The sequence below is a fragment of the Oncorhynchus gorbuscha genome, linkage group LG05, assembly GCF_021184085.1.
Source record: "Oncorhynchus gorbuscha isolate QuinsamMale2020 ecotype Even-year linkage group LG05, OgorEven_v1.0, whole genome shotgun sequence".
Taxonomy (NCBI): Eukaryota; Metazoa; Chordata; class Actinopteri; order Salmoniformes; family Salmonidae; genus Oncorhynchus; species Oncorhynchus gorbuscha.
This window is the reverse complement of record NC_060177.1, coordinates 83,095,819-83,115,787: the sequence shown is the minus strand read 5'-3', so window position 1 is coordinate 83,115,787 and position 19,969 is coordinate 83,095,819. Positions and strand designations below refer to the sequence as shown.

Sequence of the window (19,969 nt, the reverse complement as noted above, 5' to 3'; positions counted from 1 at the left end):
CCCAACTCGGGATGAGGAGGGCTTTTAGAGGGTGGAATAGTGGGAACCAATTGTAGGTATTTACTTAATAGCAATGCAAATATCATGGTACAGCTATATAGACAGAAGGAATATTATACCTATTGTTTACAGGAAACCCATTCAACAATTTTAGATGTAGTTTTGAGGAAAAAGGACCGGGGGGGATATATTTATCCCATGGGCAAAGACAATCAAAAGGGGTGATGGTTTTAATTAACAGTAATTTTGATCGAAATGTGCAAATTGTCCAAACAGATCATCAAGGTAGATGGATTATTATAAATATGCTTTTGGACAATAAACCACATATGGCTTATTAACCTATACTGTCCAAATAATGATGATCCAAGATTCTTTGAAAATATATATATAGGTATTTATCAACTCTACAAGCAACACTAGACTCTATTATTACGGTGGGAGATTTTAATACGGTCTTAAATACCTCCATAGACTGGAAAGGAAATCACACTACAAACTATCACCCTCAGGCACTTAAGGAAATCAAGAATGTCGTGCATATATTGGAATTAGTTGATATATGGAGACTTAAATAACCTGACCTAGTGAGATATACATGGTGGAGGCTTAATCAAGCTAGTCGTCTTAACTACTTTCTTATGCCATTATGTCTGGCATCAAAAGTTTAAAAAGTGTTGATAGGGGACAGAATGCCATCAGATCATCACATAATTGGTATATATATTTATCTTACAGAATTTCCACCTGGGCAAGGATATTGGAAATGTAATCAAAGCCTACTAGATTAGAAATAGTTTAGAAATAGGACAGAATAATTTATAACCGACTTTTTCAGACATAACATAGGTACAGCAGATTCCCTTATTGTAGGGGATACTTTTAAGTGTGCCTTTAGAGGCCATGCAATTCAGTACTCATCTATAAAACAAAAGCAATTTAGATCAAAAGAGTCATTATTAACAAAGGAAATTGAAAGATTAACAGTACAGTTAGATAGCAATAAAAACTGTACCATAGAGGCACAGAATAAGTTAGAGGAAAAACAAAAAGAAATGGAAGAACGTATTCAAGAAAGATCATGTGTAATATATTATAAAAATAAAGCAAAATGGATGGAATATGGGGAGTAATGCAGCAAACTCCTTTTCAATCTTAAATGTAGAAATTATAACAAAAAAATGTTATAAAACGTTTTACAAATGATGGAGTCATGCATGATTCACTGAATGATGTTTTGAAAGAGGAAGTAAAGTACTTTAAGAATATGTTTTCGTCTCCTCCATCTCCACTAACTGAAACTAATTTTATGGATTTTTTTCCTAATAATAATGTAATATTAACATCTGTACAGAAAGACTCATGTGAAGGCCAAATTACAGAGGAGGAACTTCTTGAGGCAATTGGGGCCTTTAAGGCTGGGAAAACTCCAGGGCTGGATGGCATATCAGTGTAAGTATACCCAAACATGTTTTGATATACTCAGAGGACCATTAGCATATTTTAACCACTCCTATATAAATGGTAGATTATCAGACACGCAACAAGAAGGTCTGATATCATTATTCCTGAAACAGGAAAACAGGAAAACAGGAACTGGTATATAAAGATCAAGTCCATTTAAAGAATTGGAGACCGCTTACACTTCTGTGTTGTGATGCAAAAATTCTAGCAAAATGCTTGGTGCATAGAATTAAGAAAGATTTGTCAGATATTATTCATCCTAATCAGACAGGTTTTTTACATGGACGATACATTGGAGATAATCTAAGACAAGCACTGGAAACAATAGAATACTATGAAATATTGGGGACACCAGGCCTGGTTTTCATATCTGATTTTGAAAAGGCTTTTGATAAAGTATGACTAGAGTTTATATATATAAATGCCTAGAATATTTCAATTTTGGGGAATGCCTTAAAAAATGGGTTAGAATTATGTATAGGAGCCGTAGGTGTAAAATAGTAAATAATGGCTACATCTCAGAAAGTTTAAAACTATCTAGAGGAGTAAAACAAGGTTGTCCACTATCGGCATATCTATTCATTATTGACATCGAAATGTTAGCTATTAAAATTAGATGAAATAATAATATTAAGGGATTAGAAATCCGTGGTTTAAAAACTAAGGTGTCATTGTACGCTGATGATTCATGTTTTCTTTTAAAACCACAATTACAATCTCTTCATGGCCTCATAGAGGATCTAGATGTTTTTGCTATCCTCTCTGGACTAAAACCAAATGATGATATGTGTACTATATTACGTATTGGATCACTAAAAAAATGCAAATTTTACATGACTGTGTAGTTCATTCTACGTATGGGTGGTCCTTCTGTAGCTCAGTTGGTAGAGCATGGCGCTTGTAACGCCAGGGTAGTGGGTTCGATCCCCGGGACCACCCATACGTAGAATGTATGCACACATGACTGTAAGTCGCTTTGGATAAAAGCGTCTGCTAAATGGCATATATTATTATTATTATTAGTTTACCAATTAAATGGTCTGAAGGGGATGTGGACATACTCGGTATACACATCCCAAAAGAAAGAAATCTCATTCCAATAAAATAGAAAGTTAGCAAAAATAGATAAGATCTTGCTACCAAAATACCTGTCTATTTGTGGAAAAATCACCCTGGTTGACTCTTTAGTCATATCACAGTTGACCTATTTGCTTATGGCTTTGCCTACACCTAGTGACCTGCTTTTTAAATTATATGAACAAAAAATATTCAATTTTATTTGGAACGGCAAGCCAGACAAAATTAAGAGGGCCAATTTTTATAATGAATATGAATTCGAAGGGCAGAAATGATTAAATATTAAAGCATTAGACATCTCACTAAAGGCATCAGTCATGCAAAAGTTATACTTAAATCCAAACTGGTTCTCTAGTAAATTGGTAAGAATGTCTCATCCTATGTTCGAGAAGGGCCTTTTCCCCTTTATTCAGATTACATTACAATCTGCAAAATATTGTTATTTTTTAAACAAGCCTTAGAAAGGTGGTTGCAATTTCAGTTTAATCCACCTGAAAGACAGAACAAATAATATAATAATATTAATATAATATAACAAATATTGTGGTTAAACTCAAAAATACTAATTGATAAAAAAAAGATATTTTTCAATGAAATTTAAAAAAAAGGTATAATTGTAGTGAATTATATCATAAATAGGACTGGCGGAGTTATGTCACACATACAGCTAACACAGACATATGGAAATGTCTGTTCTACCCAAAATTACAACCAATTAATTGCAGCATTACCACAAAAATGGAAGAGGCAAGTAAAAGTGGAAAAAATAACTTTTATGTTCTTTAATACAGGGCTGACATACATGGTTAAAGAAAAGTGTGATAAATAAAAACATATACCAATTTCATTTAAGGACCAAAAAACTGACAGCTGTGCCATATAAATTGCAAAATAGTTGGGAAGAGATTTTCAATGTACCTATTCCATGGCACATGGTTTATGAATTGACACGCAAAACAACGACGGATTCAAAACTTCAACATTTTTCAATGTAAATTAATATTACTATTACTACATTTATCTATTACTAAATTCTTGCATCCCCCAAAAATGTTAAATATATGGATGATACAATCTTCCCAGCTCTGCAGATTCTGCTGTGAGGAGGCAGAGTCATCAGATAATTTATTTTGGTATTGTCCATATGTAGCTCGTTTTTGGTCACAGGACCAGGAATTGCTGAAGAATTGCAACATTTGCCTAGAACTAACTAGCAATAATGATTATTGATTATTGCAACCATTATTGCAACCAAAATTCTAGATCACCTGTACTCCACACACAGAGATACGTACAGGGCTCTCCCTCGCCCTCCATTTGGTAAATCCGACCACAAATCTATCCTCCTGATTCCTGCTTACAAGCAAAAATTAAAGCAGTAAGCACCAGTGACTCGGTCTATAAAAAATGGTCTTATGAAGCAGATGCTAAACTACAGGACTGTTTTCCTATCACAGACTGGAACATGTTCCGGGATTCTTCCGATGACATTGAGGAATAAACCACATCAGTCACTGGCTTTATCAATACGTGCATTGAGGACGTCGTCCCCGCAGTGACTGTAAGTACATACCCTAACCAGAAGCCATGGATTACAGGCAACATTCGCACTGAGCTAAAGGCCAGAGCTGCCGCTTTCAAGGTTGCGGGACTCCAACCTGGAAGCTTACAAGAAATCCCGCTATGCCGTTCCACTTCATGATTGTGTCCCACGTGTTGTTGATTCTTCACAAAAGAATACAGTTTTATATCTTTATGTTTGAAGCCTGAAATGTGGCAAAAGGTCGCAAAGTTCAAGGGGGCCGAATACTTTCACAAGGCACTGTATATGGATATATATATTTACCCCCCAAAATATTTTGGGGATTGGAAATTATGCAGACAATTACATTGATGGAAGCAACAATCTTTCCGCAATATAAAAAGTTATTGGTGACAGGGGGCAGTATTTTCACATCCGGATGAAATGCATGCCCAAATTCAACTGCCTGCTACTTATATTACTCATCATTCAACAGCCTGCTACTCATGGATAGAAAACACTCTGAAGTTTCTAAAACCGTTTGAATCATGTCTGTGAGTATAACAGAACTTATTTAGCAGGCGAAACCCCAAGGACAAACTACTACCGCCCAGTAGCACTCATTTCCGTCATCATGAAGTGCTTTGAGAGACTAGTCAAGGACCATATCACCTCCACCCTACCTGACACCATAGACCCACTCCAATTTGCTTATCGTCCAAATAGGTCCACAGACAATGCAATCTCAACCACACTGCACACTGCCCTATCTGTGCCCCACACTGCCCTATCTGCCCTATCCCCAATTTGTAAGTCGCTCTGGATAAGAGCGTCTGCTAAATGACTTAAATGTAAATGTAAATGACAAGAGGAATACCTATGTGAGAATGCTGTTCATCGACTACAGCTCAGCATTTAATACCATAGTACCCTCCAAACTCGTCATCAAGCTCGAGACCCTGGGTCTCGACCCCACCCTGTGCAACTGGGTACTGGACTTCCTGATGGGCCGCCCCCAGGTGCTGAGGGAAGGTAACAATATCTCCACCCCGCTGATCCTCAACACTGGGGCCCCACAAGGGTGCGTTCTGAGCACTCTCCTGTACTCCCTGTTCACCCACGACTGCATGGCCACGCACGCCTCCAACTCAATCATCAAGTTTGAGGACGACACAACAGTGGTAGGCTTGATTACCAACAACGACGAGACGACCTACAGGGAGGAGGTGAGGGCCCTCAGAGTGTGGTGTCAGGAAAATAACCTCACACTCAACATCAACAAAACTAAGGAGATGATTGTGGACTTCAGGAAACAGCAGAGGGAACACCCCCTTATCCACATCGATGGAACAGTAGTGGAGAGGGTAGTAAGTTTTAAGTTCCTCGGCGTACACATCACAGACAAACTGAATTGGTCCACCCACACAGACAGCATCGTGAAGAAGGCGCAGCAGCGCCTCTTCAACCTCAGGAGGCTGAAGAAATTTGGCTTGTCACCAAAAGCACTCACAAACTTCTACAGATGCACAATCGAGAGCATCCTGTTGGGCTGTATCACCGCCTGGTACGGCAACTGCTCTGCCCACAACCGTAAGGCTCTCCAGAGGGTAGTGAGGTCTGCACAACGCATCACCGGGGGCAAACTACCTGCCCTCCAGGACACCTACACCACCCGATGTCACAGGAAGGCCATTTAGATCATCAAGGACAACAACCACCCGAGCCACTGCCTGTTCACCCCGCTATCGTCCAGAAGGCGAGGTCGGTACAGGTGCATCAAAGCTGGGACCGAGAGACTGAAAAACAGCTTCTATCTCAAGGCCACTTTAAACAATGCTACTTAATATGTTTACATACCCTACATTATTTATCTCATATGTATACGTATATACTGTACTCTATATCATCTACTGCATCTACTGTATCACTAGCCACTTTAAACTATGCCACTTTGTTTACATACTCATCTCATATGTATATACTGTACTCGATACCATCTACTGCATCTTGCCTATGCCGCTCTGTACCATCACTCATTCATATATCTTTATGTACATATTACTTTATCCCTTTACACTTATGTGTATAAGGTAGTAGTTTTGGGAATTGTTAGCTAGATTACTCGTTGGTTATTACTGCATTGTCGGAACTAGCAGCACAAGCATTTCGCTACACTCGCATTAACATCTGCTAACCATGTGTATGTGACAAATAACATTTGATTTGATTTGATTTGACAAACCATTCCAATTTTTTTGAGGTCACTCTCCTTTCAATGAGGTTTCATTGGGAATCCAGCTTTTTAAGGGACCTTCTTTCAGTTCCTACCACTTCCACTGGATGTCAACAGTCTTTAGAAATTGGTTGAAGTTATTCCTTTGTGTAATGAAGAAGTACGGCCATCTTGAACGAGGGTCACTTGAAGTGTACTGTTAGATAGAGGCGCGTGACCAGAAAGCTAGCTGCAGTTTGTTTTCCTCCTGTATTGAACACAGAACATCCTGTCTTCAATTTGATCGATTATGTACGTTACAAAATACCTAAAGTTGTATTACAAAAGTAGTTTGAAATGTTTTGACAAAGTTTACAGGAAACTTTTGAGATATTTTGCGCAAGTTGGATCTAGTGTTTTTCTGGATCAAAAGCGCCGAATAAATGGATATTTTGGATATATTTTGCCGGAATTCATCGAACAAAAGGGCAATTTGTGATGTTTATGGGACATATTGGAGTGCCAACAAAAGCTTCTCAAAGGTAAGGCATGAATTATATTTTTATTTCTGTGTTTTGTGTCGCGCCTGCAGGGTTGAAATATGCTTCTCTCTCTTTGTTTACTGGGGTGCTATGATCAGATAATAGCATCTTTTGCCGAAAAGCCTTTTTGTAATCTGACATGTTGGCTGGATTCACAACACGTGTAGCTTTAATTTGCTATCTTGCATTTGTGATTTAATGAAAGTCAGATTTTTATAGTAATTTATTTGAATTTGGCGCTCTGCATTTTCCCTGGCTTTTGGCCAGGTGGGACATGTCCCACATATCCCAGAGAGGTTTTAAGTTGATCCACCACTTTAAAAAAGATTGCAGAACACATCCAACTTGAAGGAGCTGGAGCAGTTTTTACTTGAATAATTGGCAAATATCACAGTGGCTAGATGTGCCAAGTTTATAGAGACATACCCCAAGAGACTTGCAGCTGTAATTGCTGGAAAAGGTGGCTCTACAAAGTATTGACTTTGGGGGGTGAATAGTTATACATGCTCAAGTTCTGTTTTTTTGTCTTATTTCTTGTTTGTTTCATTAGAACAAATATTTTGCATCATCTAAGTAATAGGCATGTTGTGTAAATCAAATGATACAAACCCCCAAAATCTATTTTAGTTCCAGGTTGTAAGGCAACAAAATAGGAAAAATGCCAAGGGGGTGAATACTTTCACTAGCCACTGTACACCAGTCATACGTTTGGACACGCCTACTCATTCAAGGGTTTTTCTTTATTTGTATTATTTTCTATATTGTACAATAATAGTGAAGACATCAAAACTATGAAATAATACATTTGGAGTTGCTATTTGAAGAATATAACATATATTTTGATTTGTTTAACACTTTTTTTGGTTACTACATGATTCCATATGTGTTGTTTCATAGTTTTGATGTCTTCACTATTATTTTACAATGTAGAAAATAGCAAAAATGAAGAAGAACCCTTGAATGAGTCAATGTTCTAAAACCTTTGACCGGTAGTGTATGATGCAAATGGTTGCAATAGGGAGGGATGCTGGTGTGTTTGTTGCCCCCTCCCCTCCCCCGTAGGCGATGACCACAGAGAAAATAAGTACAAGGCTCACCGACAGTTCGCAGACCGCCAAGGGGGAGGGGCCGGAGCCAAGACATATTTCATAGCAGACGAGGCTAAATGTGATCAAAACATGGAGTCCTTCCTCAAGTGTATCAAAGCATCTGGTATGCCTGCAGAAAGACACAATACAGAGAGGAAGACTGGGTGGTTGTGGGGTTAGAGAGTCTTTTTAAAATTCAGTTACAGTTCAGTTACAGTACTTTTTCTGTGCAGTATAACAGTAATTATCATGTACTTTTTTGTAGTTTCTTGGGATTATGATAGTCTCACTCACAACTTCAAGACCATAATTATTACAATACATAGGAAAATACTCCTTTACGTAACCTTATGCACAGGGCCGTACGCACTACTCTCTGTAGTGCCTTGCGGTCGGAGGCCGAGCAGTTGCCATAACAGGCAGTGATGCAACCTGTCAGGATGCTCTCGATGGTGCAGCTGTAAAACCTTTTGAGGATCTGAGGACTCTAGCCAAATCAAGTCTCCTGAGGGGGAATAGGTTTGTACACCCTTTTGCCTCAATTCGTCAGGGCATGGGCTCTACAAGGTGTCGAAAGCTTGAAACAGAGATGCTGGCCCATGTTGCCTCCAATACTTCCCACAGTTGTATCAAGTTGGCTGGATGTCCTTTGGGTGGTGGACCATTCTTAATACACACGGGAAACTGTTGAGCGTGAAAAACCCAGCAGCGTTGCAATTCTTGACACACTCAAACCGGTGCGCCTGGCACCTACTACCACAACCTGTTCAAAGGCACTTTGATATTTATATTTTATATTTTTTTCTTGTCCATTCACCTTCTGAACAGCACACATACACAATCCACGTCTCAATTGTGTCGAGGCTTAAAAATCCCTCTTTAACCTTTCTCCTCCCATTCATCTTCTCTGATTGAAACTAATTTAACAGGAGACGTCAATAAGGAATCATAGCTTTCACATTAATTCACCTGGTCAATCTATGTCATGGAATGAACACTGAGTGAAATGTTTATATTTGTACTACATTTTAGATTGATATTACTGTGGCTTACATACTAAGCACATTTGACCTGTCTTGGTGGGAGCTCAATGGATGGCTTCTCTGCTATCAAGGTTGGGTTAGGAAGGGTTGGGTTAGGAAGGGATCAGAATATCAATTTATAATAGTTGATTGTATTTATATAGAGCTTTTTCAAGATGATCAAAGTGCTTTACTTATTAAGGGGGAAACTCACCTTATCAACCACCACATGTTGCACCCATTAAGCTGAGGGGTTTGACTCTCTCGTAAAGTGCTCTAGTGCTTGTTATTACTCTCTACTTCTCTCTCTATAGCTCCGGTTCTCTGAGGTTCTGATGAAATAGAGGTGTTTCTTCAGCTTCCTGGTGGCACAGCAGGGGAAGGAGGGCATGGAGGCATCAGAGAGAAGGCTAGAGATGGATCTTCTACAGGTATATACAACATAACACTGTAGCATATTATAATCATGTTCACTTGGATTCTCCAATCATGTTCACTTGATGCTCCAGTTACTCAACTTTTTTCTATTTTAAAAATCTTTATTTTATAGTTTAGTTTAGTTTTAATTATATTTTGTAGTTAATAAATCCAATGTGAAACATCATATCTATAGTATAATTTACTAGCTTTGAAAAAGTGAATCCATTCTCTTCCTAATTTCTGAATCATGCTTGTTACATCAGTAGACTATACTTCAGAGGGGGAGGAGAGTTTACACACACACTGGCAGGCAGACACTGGAATAAGTTTCTGAGTGACAGTCAGGGATTTGCATAGACTGATAGAGGTAAGCAATGCAAGCAAATGGAAATGCTGTAGGAGATAAGCCTAGACAGACACAATATGAATTTGTATCACACTCAAGTCATTCTGAAAACACTGCCAAACCCTGCGGTACGTTTCAATTGACCTGTTCAATTGTTTGCACTATTAAATTGGTAAGATTGACATTTTTGAGTTGATCCCAGGATTTAGAAAATAATGGGTGCTTGAAAGGAGTTGCATCAATTGGAAAGTGTCTCGGTGGGCCTCAGATAAAGTCTTTCTTGTCCTCTCTGGCTGTGTGACACACTATCTCCAGTGCCAGACTTAGCAAGATTTAATGGTTGAGAGGGCCCTGTCTCCTGTGTTTGCTGAGACAGCGTGATTCACTGTGCCACAGACAGGTAAACATATTCTGTTTGCTTAGACAGGTCAGCTGGAACAGCTGCTCAGTGAGTTCACTGAGGAGGGGGGAGAAAGAGATTAACAGAATGCTGCAGAGGTTGACCTGGCCAAGGTAAACACGTTAAAGGGCTATATAAAGTCATTGGCCGAAATCAGTCTTGCCTGCTACTTACTAAAACTACATACTGTGTACTAATCATACTACATACTTTATTATTAAGAACGCACTGTTTAGTAAATACTAAAGCAGTATTGCAACTATAATCAACATACTAGGCTCCTCCTACTGAGAACGCGGCATTTAATGCAGAATTCCATTGATTCCCGCCATTGTTAATTTTAGTACAGTGTTGTACCTTCTGTTGTCAAACAAATTATTCCCTTCCTCAATAGTGTGCAGTGAATTTTACTATGTGAAAAGTCAAAATGAGTATGACATGCTGTCATTTAAAGCATACTACATGTAATATACTAAAAAACGTTCTATTTGCGCATATCCAAAATGCCTGCTATGGACACAGCCATAGCTATGCTATGCTATGCTATGTGATGTAATGTAATCACACTACTGCTTTCTAAAAGTTATGTTTCCATTGATTCTTGAGAAAAGCATGTAGCTTATGTGTCTGTATTGAAGTAGAACTAATCGTTGTTGACTAGAACCTGGTTCCTCTGTGTTGCAACATGCAGAGGAGCACAGTGTTCGTCTGAAACCTCCCATCTTCATCAACTTCCAGTGTTACCTCAAGGTTAGAGACCCTGTAGTCACGCGTTGCCTTCCTTCCAGTGTTACCTCAAGGTTAGAGACCCTGTAGTCACGCGTTGCCTTCCTTCCAGTGTTACCTCAAGGTTAGTGACCCTGTCGTCACGCGTTGCCTTCCTTCCAGTGTTACCTCAAGGTTAGTGACCCCGTAGTCACGCGTTTCCCTCCTTCCAGTGTTACCTCAAGGTTAGTGACCCCGTAGTCACGCGTTGCCCTCCTTCCAGTGTTACCTCAAGGTTAGTGACCCCGTAGTCACACATTGCCATAGGAGGCCTATAATAACGTGACCATAGATGTTGAGTTGTCATCCTCTCCTCTCTCTTCCATTGTAGGAGGCCTATAATAACATGACCATGGATGTTGAGTTGTCATCCTCTCCTCTCTCTTCCATTGTAGGAGGCCTATAATAACGTGACCATGGATGTTGAGTTGTCATCCTCTCCTCTCTCTTCCATTGTAGGAGGCCTATAATAACGTGACCATGGATGTTGAGTTGTCATCCTCTCCTCTCTCTTCCATTGTAGGAGGCCTATAATAACGTGACCATGGATGTTGAGTTGTCATCCTCTCCTCTCTCTTCCATTGTAGGAGGCCTATAATAACGTGACCATGGATGTTGAGTTGTCATCCTCTCCTCTCTCTTCCATTGTAGGAGGCCTATAATAACGTGACCATGGATGTTGAGTTGTCATCCTCTCCTCTCTCTTCCATTGTAGGAGGCCTATAATAACGTGACCATGGATGTTGAGTTGTCATCCTCTCCTCTCTCTTCCATTGTAGGAGGCCTATAATAACGTGACCATGGATGTTGAGTTGTCATCCTCTCCTCTCTCTTCCATTGTAGGAGGCCTATAATAACATGACCATAGATGTTGAGTTGTCGAGAAGGGAGGGCTTGTGCATGGAGCCTACATGTAGCAGGGGGAAGAGATTGGATACGAGGACCTTGTTGACCCTGACTGTGGGACCACTAAAATTATGTACCACAGGTAAAGGATGAATCTATTCATACTAACAGACACTGAATACATGAAATCATACTTAACACATAGTTATAGTTGAAAAAAAGTTTTAATAGTGTTGAATAACTACACTGTATCTCCGATCTGACCACCAGTACAGCACTTATAGCTCTGATCTGACCAAAAGTACTGCAGTTATAGCTCTGATCTGACCAAAAGTACTGCACTTATAGCTCTGATCTGACCAAAAGTACTGCAGTTATAGCTCTGATCTGACCAAAAGTACTGCAGTTATAGCTCTGATCTGACCAAAAGTACTGCACTCATAGCTCTGATCTGACCAAAAGTACTGCAGTTATAGCTCTGATCTGACCAAAAGTACTGCACTTATAGCTCTGATCTGACCAAAAGTACTGCAGTTATAGCTCTGATCTGACCAAAAGTACTGCAGTTATAGCTCTGTTCTGACCAAAAGTACTGCACTTATAGGATGTAGGGTGACATTTCAGACATTGCTTTGTCACAGCTGTGTAACAATGTGTCAGGGACTGTACTATGGTTTAATTGTCTGTCATGTCTGTGTACTACAAGGTGTCTTGACTCCATTCTGGATGATATTGGACTGACAGAAACACCAATGTCAAGTTGGCTTCACACAACGAGGACACAGTGAAGCACACCATCAGGAGGCAAATCTCAATAATCTAATCTACTGCCAAGGCCTGGCATAGATCACAGACACAATGAGGAGGATGGCTCCCTACCCTGACTGCCATGAGGAGGATGGCTCCATACCCTGACTGCTCTGAGGAGGATGGCTCCATACCTTGACTGCTCTGAGGAGGATGGCTCCATACCCTGACTGTTCTGAGGAGGATGGCTCCATACCCTGACTGCTCTGAGGAGGATGGCTCCCTACCCTGACTGCTCTGAGGAGGATGGTTCCCTATCCTGACTGCTCTGAGGAGGATGGCTCCCTACCCTGACTGCTCTGAGGAGGATGGCTCCCTATCCTGACTGTTCTGAGGAGGATGGCTCCATACCATGACTGCTCTGAGGGGGATGGCTCCATACCCTGACTGCTCTGAGGAGGATGGCTCCATACCCTGACTGCTCTGAGGAGGATGGCTCCCTACCCTGACTGCTCTGAGGGGGATGGCTCCCTACCCTGACTGCTCTGAGGGGGATGGCTCCCTACCCTGACTGCTCTGAGGAGGATGACTCACTACCCTGACTGCTCTGAGGAGGATGGCTCCCTACCCTGACTGCTCTGAGGAGGATGGCTCCCTACCCTGACTGCTCTGAAGAGGATGGCTCCCTACACTGACTGCTCTACACTGACTGCTCACACATACCAGCACATGGACATTACATTTCTATAAAAATATTGATTTTCTCAAACTATAAGTGCTTTTAACCTATTTTTACTTTTCTTGTTTGTGAACATTGACACGCAGTTGGGCCTGATTCCATATTGCCAGACTTGCATAATTCATTGTTCATTAAAGGATTACATATATTTCTATGCAGTGTTTTCTTTCTGAACAATAACACATCACAAAATGACAAACAGGGTATTTTTAAAATTATTTTGAATTGCATTTTTGGAATTCTTCTCACAGACACAAGTTTGTCAATCAAACACATCTGGGGTGTTCAACTCCACATGGTATGCAGGCTTTTGTTCCAACGCATCACAAAAACAGCACATTTTGTCCATAACTTTCCACTTCTGAACTCCTCAATATTTCTTTAATTGTCCCCCATGATGAAATCGGAGAGGGGACTGGATCTGTCTCCATCCGTACGTTCGTTCTGTCATGCGTTAGTCACACACAATATCTGAGACAGCACTGTGACGATTTTGACGAAACCTGGGTGAATGATGAGTCTTGCCATAGAGATCTGGCATCTACAAAATTACTCTGATTTGCCCAATGCGGGAGCTATAGTAATTAACTGAAATTTGTAAGTTACATGCAATATCTCAATTGGCCCAAAGGGGGCACTGCATCATTTAGGGGGGACGACATGTTTATTGTTGTCTTCTTCTTTTTGTTCTAGCTAGTGAAATCCCTGTTACTACTGTATCATATAGCTTTGTGTTACTCTACAAAATGTCCCTGTGACCTTTGTGTCTGTTCTCTATTATCCTACCCGTCTCCTCCCTCCAGGCCAGGTTTCTCTGTGTATAAGTGTGCTCGCTATGGGCCTGTGAACGTAGTGATCTCATACCTGTGCCGTCTAGCCGAGGACAACAGGGGCTTCATGAAGGGTTCCCAGAGGGAGAGAGAGCTGCTGTGGATAAAGCTGAAACGCAGGTTGGCCTTTGGACAGGTCTTCTACAGGCCTCAACTTGAGCCGGCACTATGAAATCACAGCTAGCTAACTGTCTCCCGCTTCGTCTCGGTCTAAGCCTCTTCCACTGTTTATCTCACCCTCTTCCCCTTAGCTATCTTTCTCCCTCCCTCTGTCTCTCTCTTCGTCTCTCTCCCACTCCTTTTAATTTTCTCTCTGTAAGCGTTCCTCTTTGTGTCCTCTCAGCAACCTCAGAGCCCCGCATACATCACACAGGCATCTTTACTATTCCAAAAGGACTCCCTAAAATGTTGTGCTGGCACAGTCCACCCGCCGCTCGCTGCTTTATCTCTCTATTTATCCTGGAGAAGGACAGCAATAATAAAAACACAACAGGCTTGATTTAAAAGGCAGTAAAGTATCCATCACTGTTTATTTTTCTCTATCATGATTCTTGATTCAAGGCTCCATAAAACTCCTTAGGAGCATTTCTGTAGATTTCCTACATGATTCACAGGTATTGTAATATTGTAAAGAGTTCATACATCTAGAGTAAGAATGTATGCATGTCGACACCCTTGTGTCTCTATAGTACTGTATTAAATAGCAAAGTTGGAGCTGGTTTAAAAGATAATAAACTGTCTTGTAGTTTAGTTGAAATCAATAGTAGAATACATTGTACATTTCTGAAGGATCTGGAAGGTTTGTTCTGCAGTACGTTTGCTTGTGTTGATGTCCAGGAATGGCATTACTTTAAACTATTCTGCACTTCAAATCATTGTAACCCAGTGTGCTATTCATTTGTCCATTTGGCAATGTAAATAATATGATATTTAGAATATGTTCTATTTAGCACTGCAACCTTGTAAATATGAAAGTGGTTTATTTGATTTATTCAGCATGTTTCATCAAGTAAGTTATTGATCGAAATGGCTGACAAGAAGAATGTAAAGATAAATCCACAAGGCCTCAAACTCTCAAGAATTCACATATTTTCTTAAAAGGTTAGAGACAATTGATAATTCACAACTTATCATTCTCTTTTGTTGGCTGAGCTTTTGAGATAGACTCCCAGTATGGGTCACTGTGAATGTTAATTGTATGTTAGAGATGGTTTCATTACAGACAGTCCATTAATATCTTATTCAGAAACTAATCAGGCTTCCCAATAATGACCAACCTGCGACTCTGTGACAGCAACCATCCTTCTGCAGATGATGATTAAATTGCCCATGATATTGTGCTCTCACACTGAATAGGGGAGGGAGAGGACGCGTTAATCATTATAACCAAATTGTTCAGAAGAACAGAAGAATGCACTGTGTCTAATGTAAGTTCCTGCTGTGCTTCGTTCATAGAGTTCAACTCACATTTGTCAACCATTTTATCATCCAATAAACTATTTGAATCAAATGTTCTTTTTTTAAACTTTCAGGATGTAATTTTTCTTCTTCTAATTAGAAAACTATACAACTCCAGATCCACTGTCAGAACATTCTAAACTCAGCTGTTCCTAATTGACTTTATGAACGTCAAGGTTTCTTATGCAAGAGGTTCTGTGCAGCGTCGTCTCATGAGAGCCCCTGTGGCGGTGGAGCGGCACAGCTCTCAGACGGTTTGTTTGTTTTGCTTGCCTTATGTTTGTGGTTAGGATTTAATGGATTATCAGACAGCAATGTGTGCCTTTTCTCTTGTCTCAGCAACATTACATGAACTCTCCAGTGACATGGCAATGTCAGTGCTGATAAGCAAGCACACGCACGCACGCACGCACGCACGCACGCACGCACGCACGCACGCACGCACGCACGCACGCACACACACACACACACACACACACACACACACACACACACACACACACACACACACACACACACACACACACACACACACACACACACACACACACACACACACACACACACACACACACAGGATTCTTCAAAGAGTTCTCCTATCGGGACAGGCGAATAACCCTTTTAGCTTCCAGATAGCACCTTATTTTTAGAGACACACTTTGTGACTTCTTACAGCTAAGGTAGCTTCCAACCTCTGGCCTCGTCCCCAATCCCCGAGCTGACGAGGTATAACTCTGTCGTTCTGTCCCTGAACAAGGCAGTTAACCCACTGTTCCTAGGTCCTCGTTGAAAATAAGAATTTGTTCTTAACTGACTTGCCTAGTTAAATAAAGGTAAAATAAAAAACATGTCTATTGTCCTGCTGCAGAAGTCCACTTCCCCAGGCAGATTGCTAAAGAGTGACTTTGAAATTGGACGTCTATCCATGTCCTCTATCCATGTCCAGAAAAATGCCTTCAAAACCAGGCAATAGTGAGCACTATTACCATCAAGTAGGCTTGGGTTTTGCTAGGGTATTGTGGACGGGGGTGGTAGATGGGCATAATCCCATGTTTCTGTATCAGAAGGTTGCATGATTCTGCATAGCAAGGTTGCATAACCTCATGATTCTGTATCAGAAGGTTGAGTGTTTGATCCCAGTGGTGGACACTTGTTATTCTACCCTATCCCAAACCATAACCCTTACCTTAACCATTTGGAATGAGTGCCTAAACGTCATGTTTTAACCCTATCTAAAGCCTTAACTCTGAACCTTCTAAATTTGAATTTAAGCAGGAATAGTCAATGCAAAATGTGAAAAACACTTCAAAATTTGACGTTCAGAGCAACTTTGAAATTTGATGTTTTGTTGGATACACGTCTAATTCTGCAGTGAGACTGCGTGATAACTTCACACCTATTGGTTAGTGACCAGGTTGCCAGGCAACAGAGTCAGCTGACCTGGTCAGCCAATCTGTGGCCTAGCCTGGGGTTGGAGACTCCCACCCAGTTTCCAGGAGCCCAGGTTGATCACAGCTCTATAAACTCCTGGCCTCCACACTAACTAACCAACCGGACACCTCCCCACACGGGCAAGCCACTCTTTGTGCTTCCTGATGGTGTCTGTTACATGTTATCATCCTTGCCCCCATAGCCCCTGCTATCTATTAGCCTTGCTAGCTGCTAACTGTTACCCTTTACAATGTTAATTAGGCAAGCCCATAACCTGAGGCTTGCTAGCCTAGCAGGTTAGCTTCTCCTGTATATTTTGTGTGCAATGCTAGTTGTTAATTATATACTGTTACATTCTATGCTATGCTAGCCCCCTTTTACAGTATATCATAACTACTGCTAGTTACTGTCGCCTGTTAGCATACACTACTTTTTTGTAGTATGCTAGCTTACTAGCCTTTGTATTACTTTATGCCTATTCACAGCCAACACCATTAACATGCAAGCATAGCGAATTCTACTATAGCCATTTCTATTGGGTGCTAGCCCATTGCTATTACATTGCAGCTGCTGCATGTAGCTAGCTATTGCTATTCCTATTGTACAGCCTTACATTGCTATTACTCTGGTGCGATATATATTCACTGTTTCTTTTGTGCTAGAGGAAATCACCATCACTATTACTTTCACAGATTCAATTCATCTTCCTGCTTCCTGTGTGTGTGTCTGTTTCCTGTGTGTGTGTCTCTTTCCTGTGTGGCAATAATGTGTGGATTGTATTTCTGTCTCCTATTGGTATTTCCTGTCCTCTAATAGGGACCCCGGGACAATTGTACCTCTCATTTAAACCGGAGACTCTTTCGTGAGCATGTACTTTTGTGAGCATGTACTTTTGTGAGCATGTACTTTTGTGAGCATGTACATGTGGTGTGTGGGTATGTGTGTTTATGTGTGTGTGTCAGATACCAGGGTGTCAAATATCAGTACCTGGGATAGACAGGGGGGTCTAGAAGAGAAGGGAACACGATGTTCACATCACACATCTCAGGAATAATTTATTGAATTTTCTTCCATGGCAGCTCGTTGTCTGGCTGACTATTTCTCTAATTTGGTTCCCATTCGGTTTTCCGAGAAGATGAGAGGCAGAGCTGTCCTGATAGAAATAACTAATTCAACATCTGTGTCTCAAATAGCACCATTCCCTATACAGTGCACTGCATTTGACCATGGCTCGTAGAATAGGGTTCCATTTGGGAAATCCCGAGCTCCTCTCCCTTCTCTAAAGTCACAAAAAGCGAAGAAAAATCAATCTTGACCAGATTCCTTTCGATCTCTCCCCTTTTCCGTCTTTCAAACCACCACCTCCTTTTGTTGTAGCCAATGAATGGTGGCCATGTATTATACATCATTAAGCTGCTTTCATCTCAGTACTCTGAGATGTGTCCCGTTTTCCCTTTGAAAATGATCGGCATGTTGAGGAGGAACAAGCTGCCTACCGGATGAAAGACAGAAAGGAGGGATAGTGCGTGAGGTTGTGTGTGTATGTGGGGATGTAAGGTGTGTGTGCTTGTGTGTGTACTTGTATACACACACAAGCATAAAAGCATGCAAACATATACACACACACACGTGTCCTAGCCTGTGTGTGTGTGAGAGTTGTAATGGAGGATGATGCCCTCTGTTCTGTGCTACAGTACCCAGCAGAGTAGCAGGCCAACAGGTGGTCCATGGTGGTGTAGCCCTTAGGAAATCAACCAGCCAGGAGTTATTTCAGGGCCTTGATTTCTCCCCACCACCGATCCATCAGTCAGGGGCTGAGGAGTGAATGGGACAGAGCGAATGATTGGATTATTAGTCTGGCATCCTGCAGCTCAATAAGCACGAGGCTGGTGAAAAATGAGTCTTATGTTACCTGTTCTTAAAAAATATATATTTTTTAAATATGAAAAAAACATTACTGTATGCAGGGGAGAACTAAAACAGTATGCAGGCGTCCTAAACTGCAGCCTATTCTCTATATAGTGCACTTCTTTTTACAACAGTCCACAGGGCTCTCGCTAAAAGTAGTGCACTGTATAAGGAACAGGGGCTCATTTGGGAGACATCCCAGGTGTAGTCTACCTATGAATATTGCCTAGTCAATAGGAGGAGAGATAAAAAGAAAAGAAGAGAAAGCTACCTAATTTTTTTTTTTCTTCTTGCACCAGCACCTCCAGCTAGGGACTACTGTATAGTGTTTGGTGATTAGTTCAAATAGAATATAATTGTTTATTTCTTTCCTGCCTGATGACTTCAGAGGGACTGTGGACTTAAAACTTCATAAGATGGAAGGAAGAAAAGAAGGACAGATGTATTGTGGGAGGAAGCGCAGAGAAAGAACCACACCATCATCATCATCATCAAGTCAAACAACATTCATAATCAAACCTTAGGTACCATAATATGGCAGGGTAGCCTAGTGGTTGGACTAGTAACCGAAAGGTTGCAATTTCAAATCCCCGAGCTGACAAGGTACAAAATCAGTTGTTCTGTCCCTGAACAGGCAGTTAACCCATTGTTCCTAGGCCGTCATTGAAAATAAGAATTTGTTCTTAACTGACTTGCCTAGTAAAATAAAGGTAAAATAAATATATATTTTTATAAAAATACGTAAATAAATGATCAAATTTAAGATGGAGAAACGTTATTGTCTTTACCGGAGAAAAATACCAAAGAACGTGCTCTCTTCCACACGCTTGGAAACACTACAGCCAAAATGGGAGCCACCTAGAAAAACGACCATTTCTGGCTAATTTTTCCAAAAACCAGCCTAAAACTCTTTTAAAAGACTGTTGACATCTAGTGGAAGCCCTCGGAACTGCAACCTGGGAGGACTTTGCCTTATAATAAAAGTGATAGCCATTGAAAATAAACTGCATTTTTGTTCGTCTTTGGGATGGTTTGTCCTTGGGGTTTCGCCTGCCATATCAGTTCTGTTCTACTCACAGACATTATTTTAACAGTTTTAGAAAGTTTAGAGTGTTTTCTATCCAAATCTACCAATTATATGCATATCTAGCT

General features: G+C 40.7%; 1 pseudogene; it reads left to right on the top strand.

Moving 5' to 3' along the window:
- The first annotated feature begins 5,067 nt into the window (after positions 1 to 5,067).
- On the top strand, positions 5,068 to 13,244 carry LOC124034949 (annotated as a pseudogene).
- Positions 13,245 to 19,969: the final 6,725 nt, after the last annotated feature.